Genomic DNA, 17689 nt, shown 5'->3' with positions numbered 1-17689 from the left:
TGAGTAAGCTATCAATTTGAAATAGACATATTTTCATTAGATATGGCATAAATACAAAATTTTATGGTGGTAATATTTTAATACCATGGTTTTATATTGTGTCTTATTACTCTGTACATATTTGTAAAGCCTGTATGTGTTCTTTGTAAATTAGGAAGAGGATATATTTGTCAGGTATTTGAGTGTCAAAAACAAAGAAAACCAGTTGTTTGTTTTATTTTGTTTTTTCCCAAATTATACTCTTCTCTAACCCCATTAAAAAGAGAGAGAGAGACAGAAGCAGTGATTTGTTTTCTTGTTCTAAATAAATTCTTGGTATTCCTATTTGCTTTTGGTTGCTGATGAGCTAGAGTAAAAGTGCATTCTAAATAGATTTACTGAGGGAGCATCCTGTCACATGAGAATAAGGGGGTGGCACATGTGGCATATGGTGGAATGACAGTGTGTGTAGGGAGCAATCTGGAATGCAACAGGCTTGGGGAAAATGTGTTGTTCCAGGAGGTGTTAGTACTAGTTTGATGTATCCCAGTCTCTAGAGTATGAGATGGGATTATTTGCCTAAATGTTCCAATCGAAATGACAGCTTTTTATTTATCTTTGTTGTATAATTACATTTTTATTTTTTAAAAGCTTTTATTTTTTTATTCATGAGAGGCACAGAGAGAGGCAGAGACATAGGCAGAGGGAGAAGCAAGCTTCCCGAGGGGAGCCCGATGGGGGACTCGATCCCGGATCCCAGGATTACAACCTGAGCCGAAGGCAGATGCTCAACTGCTGAGCCACCCAGGTGCCCCTGTACAATCATATTTTATGTGAGTTATTTCTTGTATAGATTTCTGTATATTCCTGAGACACTTCTCTGATTGTAAAGCCTAAGTATTACTTGTTCCATTGATCCCTGGGCCTCTTTACCCGTAGTTTTGACCCAAGGATCTACAGTTTCTTTCTGTTCCTTTTATCTTTGCAGAGAAAGAAGTCTTATAATGTTTCCTGGCCACATCTCTAGTGCAAAAGTAAAGATTTCTGCCTCAAATTGCCTTTTTATCAACTTAAATATAAAGCCTGACTTAGGGTTACCCAAGAGTGAAAAAATTCTAAATGGTTTCAGGCATTTTAAAAATCCAACTCAAGAAAAAAAAAAAAATCCAACTCAGGGCAGCCTGGATGCCTCAGCGGTTCAGCGCCTGCCTTTGGCCCAGGGCGTGATCCTGGAGACCAGGAATCGAGTCCCACGTCGGGCTCCCGGTGCATGGACCCTGCTTCTCCCTCTGCCTGTGTCTCTGCCTCTCTCTCTCTGTGTCTCTCATGAATAAACAAATAAAATATTTTAAAAAATAATAAAAAAATAAAAATCCACTCATAAGTAGTAATAATTTAAATTGATGTTTATATTATATATATGTATACTTGCATATATATACATATATATACACATTATATATATGTGTGTATATATATACACACAAAAAAACTAATGTGCCCATTGTGAAATTCTCTCTGTGTTGTCTTCACTTTTAATTATAGTAATTTTAGAAATATAATAATAAACTTTCTGTCTGGAAAAAGATATGGATCCCTCAAAAAACATCAAGACTACTCTTATTTTACATCTTTGGACCTAAATTAGAAATGAGTGTAAACTCATACACTCACAGGGAAGGTCAATAAGCACAAAGTACAAAGATCATGTTTCTCATCCTACCCTGTTTTAGGAGACAAGCTCTTATTATTCCAAATATTTTAGCCAAGATCTTTCTTTTTGGTTTATTATTTTTTAAAGATTTTATTTATTTATTCATGAGAGATACAGAGAGAGGCAGAGACATAGGCAAAGGGAGAAGCAGGCTCCCCGAAGGGAGCCTGGTGTGAGACTCAGTCCTGGGATCATACCCTGAGCCAAATGCAGATGCTCAACTACTGAGCCACCCAGGCGTCCCTAACCAAGATCCTTCTTGACTATAGGTATACTGTAGAATGATGGTTGCTAAATATTAACTAGGATGCCCTAAGGATCCTTGAGACCCTGTGAAGGATCCTTAAAATTACCTTCATAATAATACTAATGATAATACTAATGATAATAATACTATTTACCTTTTCTCCTCTTCTTTTCTTTTGAATATACAGTTGGGTATTCCAGAGGAATTGTGATACATGATCATAATATCACTCTCATGATTAATGAAATGTGTTTGAATATTCTTGTATTTTTAGAATATTCTAAAACACTAGATATAAATATGTTTATATTCAGAGATTAATTCCATTTGTCCCCAGTACTTCTTTTTCATTCTTACTAGCTGTAACAATACTTTTTTTTTTTTTCTAAACACAAACATCAGCAAACTTTCTGTCAATGGCTAGGTGGTAAATATTTTTGGCTTTGTGGGATAGGCAATCCATTACAACTATTTAACTCTTCACTGTTGCTATAAATCACCCATAGACAATATGTGAATAGAGCACTGTGTTCAACTTAAACTTTGTAGACATTGAAAATTTTATTTTATGTAATTTTCATACATCATGAAATAATCATTCTAGTTTTTACCTTTTTCCAGCCATTTAAAAATGTGAAAACCATTCTTACCTCATGAGCATTCCAAAAATAGGCAACAGGCTTGATTTGACCATAGAGCATAGTTTGATAACCTCTATCTAATAAAACTTCAGTTTTGAAACACAGAAGTTTCCCTTACAAATACTTGGAAACACAAGTAAGTATACTTGGATGTTTTGGTTTCAATGTTTTTATATATTTTAAAATTTCATCTAAAATATGGTTTTAAAACTTTATATTTTTTCTAAAAAAAAGAAAATACATGTTTCCCTTATGTTTAAGCATAATGAGCCCATGAACAAAAATTCTTGGAGTTCTCAGGAATTTTTAAGACTTTTTTAAAGGGCTCTCAACATGAAAAAGTTAGAGAACCACTATGCTAGAGACTACTACTAAGGGCGCTCTATTATCCCACTTCTATATTGTGGCATTCCTTTCCCCACCAGCTGTATCATTCTAATTGTCACAGATGAGACCTTCCAGGAATTGCCTTCAGACAAAAGTAATGTATGTGTTTCTTACTGCTACTATAAGAAAATACCACAAACAGTGTGGCTTTAAAACACCAGAAATTGTGTTAATGTCTTACTGCATTATTGTCTCACCATTCTAGGGGATTGGAAATCCAACATTAAGGTATTGGCAGTTACACTCTCCAAAGGAACAAGGGAAGAATCCTTCCTTGCCTCTTCCAGGCTTCTGGTGGTTGTCAGAAATTCTTGGCATTCTTTGACTTACAAAGGCATTATTCTAGTCTCTGCCTCCATCCTAACTTGGCATCATTCCTCTGTCCAAGTTTCAATCATTTTATAAGGATACCACTCATTGGATTAGGGCCATACCCTGATCTAGTAGGACCTCATACATATGGGGTGTTTGTTATATCTGCAAACACCCCATTGCAAAATAAAGTTACATTTACAAGTACAGGTAGATAGAAATTCAACATCTTTTGGAGGACACAGTTCAACCCACAGGGTCACCTTGTTCAAGGCCACATATCTCCATAGGGCAAAGTACATGCAGAGACTGGAATATTCATTCTAGTTCTCAGCCTGTACTTTACCTCAAATTGGGACATCTCCAAAGAGCCATCCTGGTTCCAGGGCTCACTGTCAGATCAGCAGATGCCCTTCTTACCACAATATTAAAGTACGGCTCTCCCTCTACCCAACCCTGCTTCCACATTCATCATGGTGCTGCTCCCCAAAACACTTCTCAGTAAACATCCTACATTTAAATGTCAGGATCTCAGAGTCTTTGATTCCTGGGAGACCCTATCTAGGTTATATGCAAACAAATTTGTTATTAAAATTTTCTTGTTTCTTAACCTGCATTTTATGTTGGATTTTTGACCATAAAGACCACAAAGATTTCATTTTTCCAATATATCTTCAATGTAATGCTAGAGGTATGAAGGTAACTTAAGGTTTGGTGAAGGAACAGATATGTCAGCATACTTAGGATTTGCTATTTTCACTTGTGCCTCACCATCTCATTTCACAATTAGTAGTTTACAACAGTGTCTTTTTAAAAATGTCTACTTTTAAGGTTTACTCTTTGTAGGAGATCAAATAATAGCAAAAATAATCTCACAAGTTATCTATTCAGACCTTCCATTGAAAGGAGGAAGCTTTTGATATTTAGGATAGGGGAAGATGGAAGATTCAAAATATTTTGTAGGAAACATTACTCATAGCAAGTGTTGAAAGATATGTATTGATAAATTTATCAGAAGAAAGAAAAGGAAAAGAATGTGAGCAAGGTCATGAATGCAGGAAATAACACTTTATAATTAAAACTGCAAGTATTTCATTGGAACCATAGGGAGGGTGGCTTAATAGTTGGTAAGAAATGAGGGGTACTTTGGACTACATTACTAGATTTAGACTCTAACCTCTGGATAATGTGGAATCATTGAAGGACTTTTTATTTTTTATTTTATTTTATTTTATTTTATTTTATTTTATTTTATATTTTATTTATTTTATTTTTTTGAAGGACTTTTTAAAAAGAAGAGTGACATGATCACATTTTACCTTGGAAGTACTTGTGTATATAAGTGAAGCCAAAAGACACGGAAAAGTAAAAAGGAACCTGGAATGGGTTCTAAGCTAAGATGGCAATGTGTAAGTAGAAGAGGAAACAGATAGGAGGTGGTTGGGTATAGAAGTATCAAGAACTGATGATTGAGTAATGTGCTCGAAGCACATCAGAGGTAACAGGGTCTTGATGATTCTAGGGGCAATGATGCTGTTCATCAAAAGAGGAATATTAGGGACGCCTGGGTGGTTCAGTGGTTTGGCGCCTGCCTTTGGCCCAGGGTGTGATCCTGGAGTCCTGGGATCAAGTCCCACGTCGGGCTCCCTGCATGGAACCTGCTTCTCCTTCGGCCTGTGTCTCTGCCTCTCTCTCTCTCTCTCTGTGTCTCTCAAGAATAAATAAATAATCTCTTAAAAAAAGAGAGAGAGGGCAGCCCAGGTGGCCCAGCGGTTTAGCACCACCTTCAGCCCAGGGAGTGATCCTGGAGATCCAGGATCAAGTCCCACGTCGGGCTCCCTGCATGGAGCCTGCTTCTCCCTCTGCCTGTGTCTCTGCCTCTCTGTGTGTGTGTGTCTCTCATGATTAAATAAATAAAATCTTAGAGAGAGAGAGAGAGAGAGGAAAAATAGGGAAATAGGAAAATGTGTACAGAAGGACATCATTGGTTCACTTTTGGATATTGTGACTTTGCCCTGTTTGTACAACATCGACATAGATGAATCCTGTAGATACTTAGAAATGTGGACTGGGCTCGGGTAAGAAAAAGTAAGAGATAAGTGAAAAATAGGAATGAATTCATGCATCATTTATATGGTGATTTTATGAATCCTCTGTTGTCCAGACACAATGGAAGACACTGGAATATAATGAAGCAAACAAAACAAAACAAAAACAAAAACAAACAAACAAAACCCTCTGCTTTCATAAAGCTGAAGTGTTTTGTGGTTCATCATCTACTCCTGGTTCTGTCATAAAAGTCTCCTGAATGGACCCTGAAAGATCCATCCCTCTCTCATGGCCAATGCCTTTGGTCTAAGTCAAGCCATCGCCACCTTAGATGATAGCAGTCGTCTATGTGATTAGTCTTAACTCAATCAGCATATGTTATTCCTGTAGCTACAATGACTAGTTCAGGGGCAGCCATGTAACCTAACTTATTATAGTCATTATCAGGGCTTTTAATTAACACTATAGGAAGAATTCTAAGTTTTGGTGTTGGTCATGGAGTTGAGAAGGTATAAAGCTGAGAGCTACTGCCGCCATTTTCACATGTGAGTGGATGCCTTGAATGATGGTCGTACCAACTCTAAGGAAGTGGAAACAAGAAATATGGTAGAGAATCATGGCCCTGTCTGATCTCCTGCTTAACAAGCTGCACTTAAACTAATTCTTCTGGACTTTCCAGGTTACTTTTCAGATAACTTTAGGTTATCCAGTGAGTTCTTATTTTTGCATAATGTGGTTTGTCTTGTGTTTTTGAATGCTTCCAAATAAAGCAGACCTTAGCTTATGTGTGTATGTATTTACATATATGCATATAAGGGAGGTGTAGCTACTGCCAATAAGCAAGCAAATATGGCAATATTTAGATAACTTCTACGAGGGAAATAAACTGGTGCTTTGGAGATGATAGCCAAGGCAGGGTCTGTATTAGTTCAAGGAAGACCTCTCTGCGGGTGTTATTCAAACTGAAATCTGGAGAATGAGTAGAGCCAGCAATGCCAAGAATTGAATGCCAAACCGGTAGTAAATGCTTGTCATATTTTAGGAATAGACAGACGGCCAGTGAGGCTGAGTAGGAGGTTGGAGATGTGTTTAGAGATAGATTATAGGGGATCCCTGGGTGGCTCAGCAGTTTAGTGCCTGCCTTCAGCCCAGGGCATGATTCTGAAGTCCCAGGATTGAGTCCTACATCGGGCTCCCTACATGGAGCCTGCTTCTCCCTCTGCCTGTGTCTATGCCATTCTCTCTGTCAATCTCTCTCATGAATAACTGAAATCTTAAAAAAATGTAGAGATAGATTACACTGGGATTTATGACAAAGCAAAACAGAGCTAAATCAGAGGTATCTTTTCATGTTAATGTTTGTTTTATTTGATTTTTTTTCTTTCAATAAAAGGAATGCAAGAATGTTTAGAAATCCTAAAAACAGAGAACAAACACACACATATATATACATAAAGGAACAGTGAGGGAATGTAAGTGTGGGGTGACTAAGGCAGGACAGAGGCCTGCACACAGGTAGAGCAGTGCACCTTGTCCACAGGATCAAAGCCCTCATCTTCTGAGTCTGGATCTCTTTGACTTTGTAGATGTGGGGCCAAAGATATTAAGAGAGATTAAACTTGATCACTCTAGTCATCCATGTGAATTAGAAAGTGGGGATACACTACAGTTTATCAGTCCCCTCACTGAAACTGGTTTCCCTAACCTGAATTGAACAGCTCAAAAAATGGAATAATTAATTCTCTTGATTTGGATGATGCATTCAGTTTTTAAGAGGCCAAGATAAATAGGCAAGTGACGATCATAACTGAAGATGAGTTAAAGATCTATCACCAGAAAATAATTTCCAACTGTTAAACCTCCAAAGAGTAATTCAAGGATACTGACAGAAGACAGGAGGGCTGAAACTAAGGAAATTAGCAGGAGGCTGGAGGCATAGATACATGTGAGAAAAAGGTAAAAGGCCTCACTGTGATCCCTATAGTATAATATTTGGATTATCCATGATACAAATGTTATTAAGTTTGACATTTTATTGTAATTTTAGATGTGATTTTATTGTCTAAAATTTATCCTATTTATGCAAAGTATTGAATCTTTGTTTTTATAATGGTTTCTGAGTTAATAAAGATTTTATCATATGAAATACCAACTTATCACCCTACCACACTATACAGATATATAAAAGTAGGGAAGCGCGCGGCCGGGCTCCCTGCGGCTGCTGCGCGCCGTGATCCTGGGGGCGCCGGGCTCCGGCAAGGGCTCCGGCAAGGGCACTGGCAAGGGCACCGGCAAGGGCACCGGCAAGGGCACCGGCAAGGGCACCGTGTCGTGGCGCATCACCAAGCACTTGGCGCTGAAGCACCTCTCCAGCGGAGACCTGCTCCGGACAACGTGCTTCGGGGCACAGAAATTGGTGTGTTAGCCAAGACTTTCACTGACCAAGGGAAGCTTATCCCGGATGATGTCATGACTTGGCTGGCCCTTCATGCGCTGAAAAACCTCACCCAATGTAGCTGGCTATTGGATGGTTTTCCAAGGACACTTCCGCAGGCAGAAGCCCTGGACGGAGCTGGTCAGCTAGACACAGTGATTAGTCTGAACGTGCCCTTCGAAGGCATTAAGCAGCGTCTCACCGCGCGCTGGATTCATCCGGCCAGCGGCCGAGTCTACAACATCGAATTCAACCCTCCCAAAGCCGTGGGCATTGATGACCTGACAGGGGAGCCTCTCATTCAGCGGGATGATGACAAGCCAGAGACGGCTGTCAAGAGACTCAAGGCTTATGAAGTCCAAACACAGCCGGTCCTGGAATATTACCCGAAAAAGGGAGTATTGGAAACCTTCTCTGGAACAGAAACCAACAAGATCTGGCCCCCTGTGTATGCTTTCCAACAAACAAAAGTTCCACAAATAAACCAGAAAGCATCAGTTACTCCATGAGGAAAAGTGTACATCACCAGGAAGATGAGCAGAGACTCCTCGCCTGTGCATTTAGAAGCTCCGTGTTCTGCGACTGGCATGTATGAATTCTTTGAAAATCATATTAGTTTCACTTCTACTGATTTCACTCTGGAAATTAAGAATGGGCCAAATGAGTCCGATACTAAGATTCATCTTTTTGTCTACCCAGGGTATCTTCTATGGGTATGTAATTTAAAAACATCAGATGTCCTAATTAAAAGAGCAATTTGGTAGTAATATTAACTTTTGTTCAGAAGAGTAAGTGGTTGATAAAAATTTTTCTTATTCTTTGGAGAAGCTAAAAACATTTCCATGTCACTCGGTGAAGTATCTCATCAGAGAAATGTGTTGCAGACTGATGCCAAAACCCAGCATCGTTAGTACTGTGGTACATGGTTTTGTGAAACATATCAAATTCTAGAAAACAAACCACCAGATATGCAGATTAGTTTCAGGATGCAAATTCACTGTTGCCTTTACACTAAGAAACTTAAAAACTTAACCGTATATACTGTATTTATTATGTCATAAACAAACTTTCAGTTTATTCAGAATTTTCAGTCTGCTATAAAATTGTGTTAAATTAGCATATAGGAAAATATTACTTTCCTATGACAGGTTTTGAGAACATGTGTATTGAAAAAAATGATTTATTAGAAATTGACATTGGAAGTTCTTACAAAAGCACTGAGGTTGAATTATCAACAGAAAATGTAATTAGTCTTGTGTTTTCAGATTATTACTCAGGTTAAGAAGCATAAGTATGTGCTTTAGGATCTACTTGCCAGGTTCTCTTTTTGATCACTATGTAAAATCTGCTGTGATGAGTGACAAATTAAAATAAAAGAAAAGCAAACCCATGGCCCTACATAAAAGCAAGCATACTGGGTCCTCAGGAAGTAGAAATAGATCAGTTATGCCTGCGGAGAATTTCCCTGAGACGCTTAACAATCATAATTAGTAAACAATCAAAATTAGTAAACTAATCAAATTAGTAGCAATTAAAAGGATTTACATGAGAGGTTAAAAAGGACCAGGAAGGTAACTGAGTTTGTTGAAGGACTTTATTCCTAGTGTAAGCGGTGGGCAGCTGCTGGCTTTCCTTGCCACCGTCAGCAGGGCAAGAACTCCACCCGTGTGTGTAGCCTGAGTAGCCCTTTAAAAGCGAAGAGAATTTGATTTCTTCGTAGGGCAACAAGGATGCGTGCTTATGTCCTGTGGCCTGGCACGAAGAGTGGGGCGATGAGAGGTGGATGAAAAAAATCAGCTACATCTTCAGTGGGATATTTACTCTTACTTGGTGCTAAATCAGATGCAACGAGTCCTGGTACAACCTGTTATGAACTGCCTTTGAACACCGGCCTGTTATCCCAGGCACTCAAAATATAAATGCCAGCAAGTGGTTCTTCGTGTATTTTTGTGGGAAAAAACTTTTCTTTTGATTTTTAAAAATTCAGTGTTGATCTTTCAGAATGGACCAAGGCTTTTAAAAAGGATTGCAGGACACATTTAATTCTTTACAAAACTTTCTGTAATGCCTTATTTGAATGTATTATGTGCTTTCTAAAACTGTGGTGAACTACTAAGCTTATGAATAATTACTGGCTTTCCTGGCATACATGACTCTTAATGTACTACAATAAAATTAAGTTCTAGAAAAAAAAAGTAGTGAAATACTGTGTTGTACTTTAAGCACTTTTAAAATAAAATTTGTTGTATTATTTCTAGAATTTATAACATAATATCCAACTTGCAATTATTATAATCTATTTAGATTATCTGTTGAAACTTATACTGCAACTACTAAAATAATTTGTACAAATTTTGTATCAGCTGAAAATCCCAAAACTTGGAGATTTGGTTTTCAAATTTAATTTTTTCTTTTTGCCAATACTTATATTTTGCTATGTAAATTTATTACAATGTTAAGTGCTAGGCCATTACATTCTGTTCCTATGACTCATTTTAATCTAATAAAACTAAAACATACTATTAAAATAAGGGATCAAGTCTATGATGTTTGCATACTTACATAAAGTGTGTTTTTATCTCTTTTTAAAACATTGATGTTAATAAGTGTGTTAAATTTTGCAATGCGTATGCAGAAATTTATTATCATTCTATTTCATTATATTTATATTTTTTTAAAACTTTGGCCCTTTTAAGCCACTGAGCAAAATATCTCTGTTATTTTGTTTATTGCTGGACTTTATTTTCTACGGCTGTTAACTCTAAGTAATCAACTTAATCTCTTCAGGATATTTGTTAAATCTGGAAATGTCAGAAACTAGACATGTTTGGAATTGCAGACTGGGAAATTTCTACTAACTGATGGCTCTTTCATTTTGTAGATCAACTGGTTTCTTTTTATGAACAATTTCTCTGCCATTTCTCTCAAAGGGATCTTTGGTTTAAGCATGGTATCATAAGTCATAGAACACTCTGTAGAACTATAAATCCAAAATCTTGTAAGACTGATGTAATCTTTTATTTTATTTATTTGAGGGAGAGAGGGTGCACCTGCACCAGTGGGGAGTGGGGTGGGGGGATGGGCAGAGGGGGAAGGTGAGGGAAAATCAGACTTCCAGCTCAGCTGGGAAGCCTGACATGGGGGCCCAATCCTCGGACCCTGAGATCAGGACCTGAGCGGAAGGCAGACAGATACTTAATTGACAGAACCATCCAGGTTCCCCAAGACTGGTGCAATCTTTTATTTCTACATTCTTATTGTAAAGAAAGAAGCTGAGTTTCATTGGTTTTTCTTTTTGCTCTAAGATGGACAGCAATGAGATTACCCTTACAATATGTGGTGTCAAACTTTGCATATAGTAACATTCTTCCCCTACAGATTATTTTCTTTGTTAAGATCTCCTTAATTTAGGGGAGTCAGGGTGGCTCAAGGGTTAATGTCTGACTCTTGATTTCAGCTCAGGTCATGATCTCAGGGCCTTGAGATTTGAGCCCCAGTATGGTAACCATATGCTACATGTGACTGTTAAAATTAAAATTAAATTAAACATAAATTAAATATCTTAGTTTCTCGGGACATGAGCTACGTTCCAAATGCTCAATAACCACATGCAGCTGGTAGCTACGGTGTTGAATGACAGAGATACAGAATATTTCCATCACTACCGAAATCTCTATCGGGCAGTAATTATTTATAAATAAATAATTACTATTATTTAGTATTCAGTATTAATATCCTTTAAGGTGTTGAATTAAGAAAGCTCAGGATGTGGGCATTGTACAGAGAAGATTTTCAGGTAGAGGAAATACTTAATGCAGAGTGTCATATTCAAGGTACAAATTCAGATAAGGAAATTGAAAACACTGTCTAGGTCATAAGTTTGTATATAAATATTGAGTTAAAATATGTAAAGGATATAAAGATGGATATGTTGCAGGTCCTGTCCTCAAGGCATATCATCTAGGTTAAAAAGGCTGTTTTGTGCGTAGATAGTAAATATAAGATTTGCTTTTTAAAAATCAACCATTTAGTAAAAACAGTGCTAAAACAGGGGCAATTCATTCTCAGGGGTTCAAGGAGGGATTTACTGTAGAAATGAGCGGTAAAGCTGGCTGGTAAGATGGAGAGTAAAGTTGACAATTAGAGACTGGTAATAAAGGATTGAATTACTTATTACTTTTTTTTTTTTTTTTAAGAACTAAATTAGAGGCATGCTTGGGTGGTTCAGTCGTTAAGCGTCTGCCTTCAGCTCAGTTCGTGATCCCAGGGTCCTGGGATGGAGCCTCACATCAGGCTTCCTGCTCAGTGGGGAGCCTGCTTCTCCCTCTCCCTCCGATGCTCCTTCTGCTTGTACGCGCTCTCTCTCTCTCGTGCTCTCTTACTGCCAAATATATAAAATCTTCAAAAAAAAGAACTAAATTAGATTCAAAATTCCTTTCAACTTTCTGCTTATATGAATTTTTATTTCATCTCTAGCATGTTAACGTCATTACTCAGTCTATTTAATTATGAATTTTAAAGACTTTGCAAATTAGTCCCAGTTTCTTTTTGAAAAATCTTTATTTTTCTCAAACTCCCACAAAGCTATTTACTTTCAGTTTGCAAGCAATGCATTGGAAGTTGTCTGCAGAACTGTTAAGCTGGCGAGTGAACAATTAAAGAGAGAAAGCTTTAAATGTATTACTTAGAAAATGTAATATTTGCATCACTGAGTAGATGTTACGGAGGTCTCATTTATTTAACTACAACTGTGATACTTTGTGAAATCCCCCAGAATAGTATTAAGAATACTATTTTTTAAAAATATTTTTTTCTTTATTTATTTATGATAGTCACACACACAGAGAGAGAGAGAGGCAGAGACACAGGCAGAGGGAGAAGCAGGCTCCATGCACCGGGAGCCCGACTTGGGATTTGATCCCAGGTCTCCAGGATTGCGCCCTGGGCCAAAGACAGGTGCCAAACCGCTGCGCCACCCAGGGATCCCAAGAATACTATTGAGTAATGTGTAATTTCCTTTTTTAAAAAGATTATTTATTTATTTGTTTGTTTATTTAAGAGGGAGAGAGTGAGCACAGAAGGAGGTGGAGAAGCAGACTGGCTGCTGAGCAGAGAGCCCAAGATGGGGCTCCATCCCAGGACCCTGAGATCATGACATGACCTGAAGGCACATGCTTAACCAGCTGAGCCACCCAAGTAACTGGGTGCCAAATTGAGTGCCCCCAAGTAATTTCTTCTTATTTTTTTATAAGATTGTATTTATTTATTTCAGAGAGAGAGAGAGAGAGAGAGAGAGAGCAAGGGGAGGGGTAGAGGGACAAGCAGACTCCCTGCTGAGCACACAGCCCTACAAGGGACTCAATCCCAGGACTCTGAGATCATGACCTGAGTCAAAGTCAGATGCTTCACTAACTGAGCCACACAGGCACCCTGCAATTTTCTTAATTAAACATCCATTTAAAAACTCTTTTGTTTAGTAATAGAAGTTAGGGATGCCTGGGTGGCTCAGCGGTTGAGCATCTGCCTGTGGCTCAGGGCGTGATCCCGGGGTCCTGGGATCGAGTCCCGCATTGGGCTCCCTGCATGAGCCTGCTTCTCCCTCTGCCTGTGTCTCTGCCTCTCTTTGTGTGTCTCTCATGAATGAATAAATAAAGTAAAAATCTTAAAAAGTAATAAAAGTTAACTTTCATTTAAAATGTAAGATACAGAAGAAAAAAATTATTCTAAAACTTTAGGATACTGTGATTGATTGAATTACATTTTTTGGATATTAGATTGTTAATGAATAAATTTGTAAGACCTAAATGTGATAAACTCCACATCTTCTAAAAAAAAAAAAAAACTTTCTTCAAATACAGATTGTGAAAAGGCCAGCTAGATAATAAGAACTTTATTAAATGCTAAATATTCAACATTATTTTTTAATAATTAATTTATGTTTTGTTGGTGTTCAATTTGCCAACATACAGAATAACACCCAGTGCTCATCCCGTCAAGTGCCCCCCTCAGGGCCCGTCACCCATTCCCCCCCACCCCCTGCCCTCCTCCCCTTCCACCACCCCTAGTTCGTTTCCCAGAGTTAGGAGTCTTCATGTTCTGTCTCCCTTTCTGATATTTCCTACCCATTTCTTCTCCCTTCCCTTCTATTCCCTTTCACTATTATTTATATTCCCCAAATGAATGAGAACATATAATCTTTGTCCTTCTCCGATTGATTTATTTCACTCAGCATAATACTCTCCAATTCCATCCACGTTGAAGCAAATGGTGGGTAAGTACATATATAGGAGAGGTATTTTCATTGGGTCTGTTTGCAAAGAATGCTAAGGTACCCAGACTTTACCCTCTAGGAGTTTTCATCTAAGAGGAAGATTCATTGAGTGTGTGTGTGTGGGGGGGGGTTGTTGGGGAAGGCAAGGTTGTGTGTAATAATCAAAGTTAAAGACATGTAATTTGAAAGAGGATGCTTAGTATTAATTTCTGTGATTAAAAACTAGAAACTAAAAGTCCTTAAAATCCTTTTGTCAAAGAGAAAGCAGTGATTCTCCACAGAGTAAGGGATAGAAATGTGGGGAGGGGGGTGGCTCCCACTTTCAGGAGGTATGTACTCTTCAGAAGTATACTTGCATTAGAAATGGTTGAGAAACACGGACATAAATCAATTAATATTAGTGCAGACAGTGTATAAGCTCAGCAGCAGGTGAAACATAGCAAATATATTTATAATCTGGAGTCCATGTCATAATGACCTAATAAAACTGAGCTGGAATAAATGCTTGCCTAAATAAGAAATAAGGATTTGTATCTCAGCTCTTATAGTAACTCAGGCACATTGCTTCTTGACATCCTAAAATTTCTGAATTTCCCTCATTTGAAAAAAAAAAAAAGAGAGAGAGAGAGAGAGAGAGAGAGTTGGATGTAATCTTTAAATATCCTCCAGCGTCTAACATGCCACAATTCTAAGTCAGTAAATGAAGCCATGATTCTTGTCTCTGGGCCTAAAATAATACCACTTTAAAATTATTAGACGAAAGCTTAGTATCCTTTCAAACATAAATCTAATTAGCTGGAGCAGTAGGGAGAGTCGCAGTATATAAGTCCCGATTGGTCTCCTAATTGTAACTGTTTGCTCCCTAAATGATACATTGTTTGAAGGGATGTAAAAATTCTTTCCACACAGAGTTCATTACCTATAACATAGTGTTTGTTTATTTTCCATTGAGTGAGAGTGGAGTGAAATTGAGTAAGGGAGTAAGAGCGTGGCACACTTTGAACATTGAATATTCCCTGAGGCTCCAGCGTTTTTGCATTGGCGCTGGGCCCAGGGAGCACTTAGCAGAAAATGATGTTGAAGTCACTGTGGCCATATTATTTGACATTGGATCTGAGACAGTTGATAGCAGCCGTGCATGACATTGACAAACGTGAGCAATAAAGGTTTATTAGAATATTCGATGGTGGAAAACATGGGGACATTGTATTCAATAAAACTAAATAAATTAAAAACGTGTACTGGAACAAAACTTTGCTATCCACTTCCGTTATAAAAGATAATGCTACAACTTTGTCCTCTGAAACCTATTTTCTCCTATTGGCAATCCGGTTGTATGCAATGGCAAAGCAATTAGAAATTAGGATAAAAACTGTTCTTTCCATATCACAGGAATTATTACATATCTGTCTTATATTTATAGATATCTACCATCTACCGACACGTATAATTTCTTTACCTCTATTGCAAAGAGTTCAAGGAACAGTGTCCTTTCTGTTTAAAATCATATCCGCACTTGTTTTCTTAGGCACTTCACGTACCAGCGATTGCCTGTCTCCAAAATATTTAACTCTTCTCTCTTTCAAGTGGATCGTTTTTACCTGCATAAAAACATAGTGCAAAATGTTTTTGGTTTTATTTTCTTAAGATTTTATTTATTAGAGAGAGAGAGAGAGAGAGAAACAGAGAGAGAGAGAGAGAGAGAGAGAGAGCAACTGAGAGGACACAGCAGCAAGGAGAGAGAGAAGGAGGCTCCCCACTGAGCAGGGAGTCTGATGTGGGACTCGATCCCAGGCCCCTGGGATCATGACCTGAGCCGAAGGCAGATGCCTAACCTGCTGAGCTACCTGGTGCCCCCTAGTGCAACATTTTAATGTTTTCCATTCTCACCACCCTTCTTCTACTTAAAATGAAGGTGATTCCCTGTGTCTTTGAATTACTAACCTCCCGCTTAACACCTGCCAGTGTTTAGGAAGAGTCTATCATCTTGACCTTTATTGACACCATGTTCCCTGGCTCTCCCCATTTATTTCCTTCCTTCTTCTTCCACTCCTCCTCCTTCACCTGTTTCTCTTTTTGTTTTTTTTTTTTTTTTCTATTTCTAGCCTCCAGATACTGAGGTCTACTTGTGCTAGGGCCCCTTATTTTCTCTTCATCCATACTGTCTCCCTAGGTTATCTCATGCAGACTTTTTTTTAAGGTTTTATTTATTCATGAGAGACACACAGAGAGAGGCAGAGACTCAGCCAGAGGGAGAAGCAGGCTCCCTGTGAGGAGCCTGATTTGGGACTTAATCCCGGGGCCTGGGGATCACAACCTGAGCCAAAGGCAGATGCTCAACCAGTAAGCCACCCAGGTGCCCCTCATGCAGACTTTTGAATGGAATGGACTCAATGCAGATAATTCCGAAATGTATATCTTCAACCTACATTTACCTCTTAAATTTCTAACTCTATTTCCAACTGTATGCCTACGAGGGATTGCCTGATAGGCATGTCAAACATCCCTGTAATGACCCCTCGGTTTGAGTTTCTTCCCCAAGTTCACATCATCTGTGAAATGGCATTACCATTTGCTCCATCCCTCAAACCCAAATCTGGGGATAATTTTGTATTTCTCAAATTTATTTGGCCACGCTTCCTTCTAATTATTAGCAAATTAATCTCTGTTGTGAATCCAGATATATCCTGAATTCATCCCTACTCATGACATCCCAAACTCTTCCCATCATTCCCAGCCAGATAGGATAGTTTTGTTAGGTAACTGGAATTAATTCACATGAACTATGTTGACAAATAGAAAAGCATGGAAAATAATATAACCAAATCCCTATTTCTATGGCACAGAATTAATGGATGTTAACGTTTTGTTATAGTTACTTCTACTTTTCTAAAATGCAACAGCATAGAAGTTGAAGTTCTCTTCCTAGTTCTGTTATTTTCACTATTCTTTCTTTCTTCACTTTTTCCAAGATAATGTTATTTTGACCTTTATATATACCCTTCCTATTCATTTTGTTGTATACTAACATACTAACATGCATATTTGTACATAAACAATACACAGCTTTACTTTGTCAGCTTTATCAAAGGCACATACTTCCTTCTTATTTGTGGCTTGTCTTTTAATCTTGTGTTTTTTCAAAGAGGAAATTTTGATTTTAATATGGTTGAGTTTATCAATATCACCGTTTATGATGTTTAATTCATTGATCTTATTTAATATTTTATTAGTTTGAATTAGCAAAGGTATTTTTCTAGATTTCCCTTTAAAAGTTTAAAATCTTAATTTTGCCACTGATAGTCATAATACATTTGAATTTCTATTTAATATATAGTGTGAGGTACACATCTTTTACTCTCCCCCTTGTATGTGGCTAAATACCATTTAGCCGATATGTAGTGCCACATGTCATAAACCAATTTTCATATATGAGTAGGTCTATTTTAACTTCTCTGCTTTATCCTTTAGTCAGTCAGACATACCACCACACTCTTTCACTCACTTTAACTTCACTGTGAATCTTGAAATCCTGAAGAGAAATCCCCCCTCAGTCTCAATCATCTAACTCTTAACCTTTTTCTGAACTGTTCTTGGCTTTTGCTCTGTTGGGTAGATACCATGAGCTGACTACACATATTCATTCAAAATCATC

At 37.9% G+C, this 17689-nt stretch overlaps 1 protein-coding gene and 1 pseudogene across 2 annotated transcripts in view; both read left to right on the top strand.

The window, feature by feature from the left end:
• The window catches only part of TENM3 (teneurin transmembrane protein 3), a 2512213-nt gene that overhangs the window by 841832 nt on the left and 1652692 nt on the right, over nt 1-17689 (top strand). The window lies entirely within an intron of this gene.
• Nucleotides 7776-9958, top strand: LOC140599680 (GTP:AMP phosphotransferase AK3, mitochondrial pseudogene; annotated as a pseudogene).

The sequence above is a fragment of the Vulpes vulpes genome, chromosome 7, assembly GCF_048418805.1.
Source record: "Vulpes vulpes isolate BD-2025 chromosome 7, VulVul3, whole genome shotgun sequence".
NCBI classification, from domain to species: domain Eukaryota; kingdom Metazoa; phylum Chordata; class Mammalia; order Carnivora; family Canidae; genus Vulpes; species Vulpes vulpes.
The sequence above is the reverse complement of the archived record's forward strand: the minus strand, read 5'-3'. Positions and strand labels throughout refer to the sequence as shown.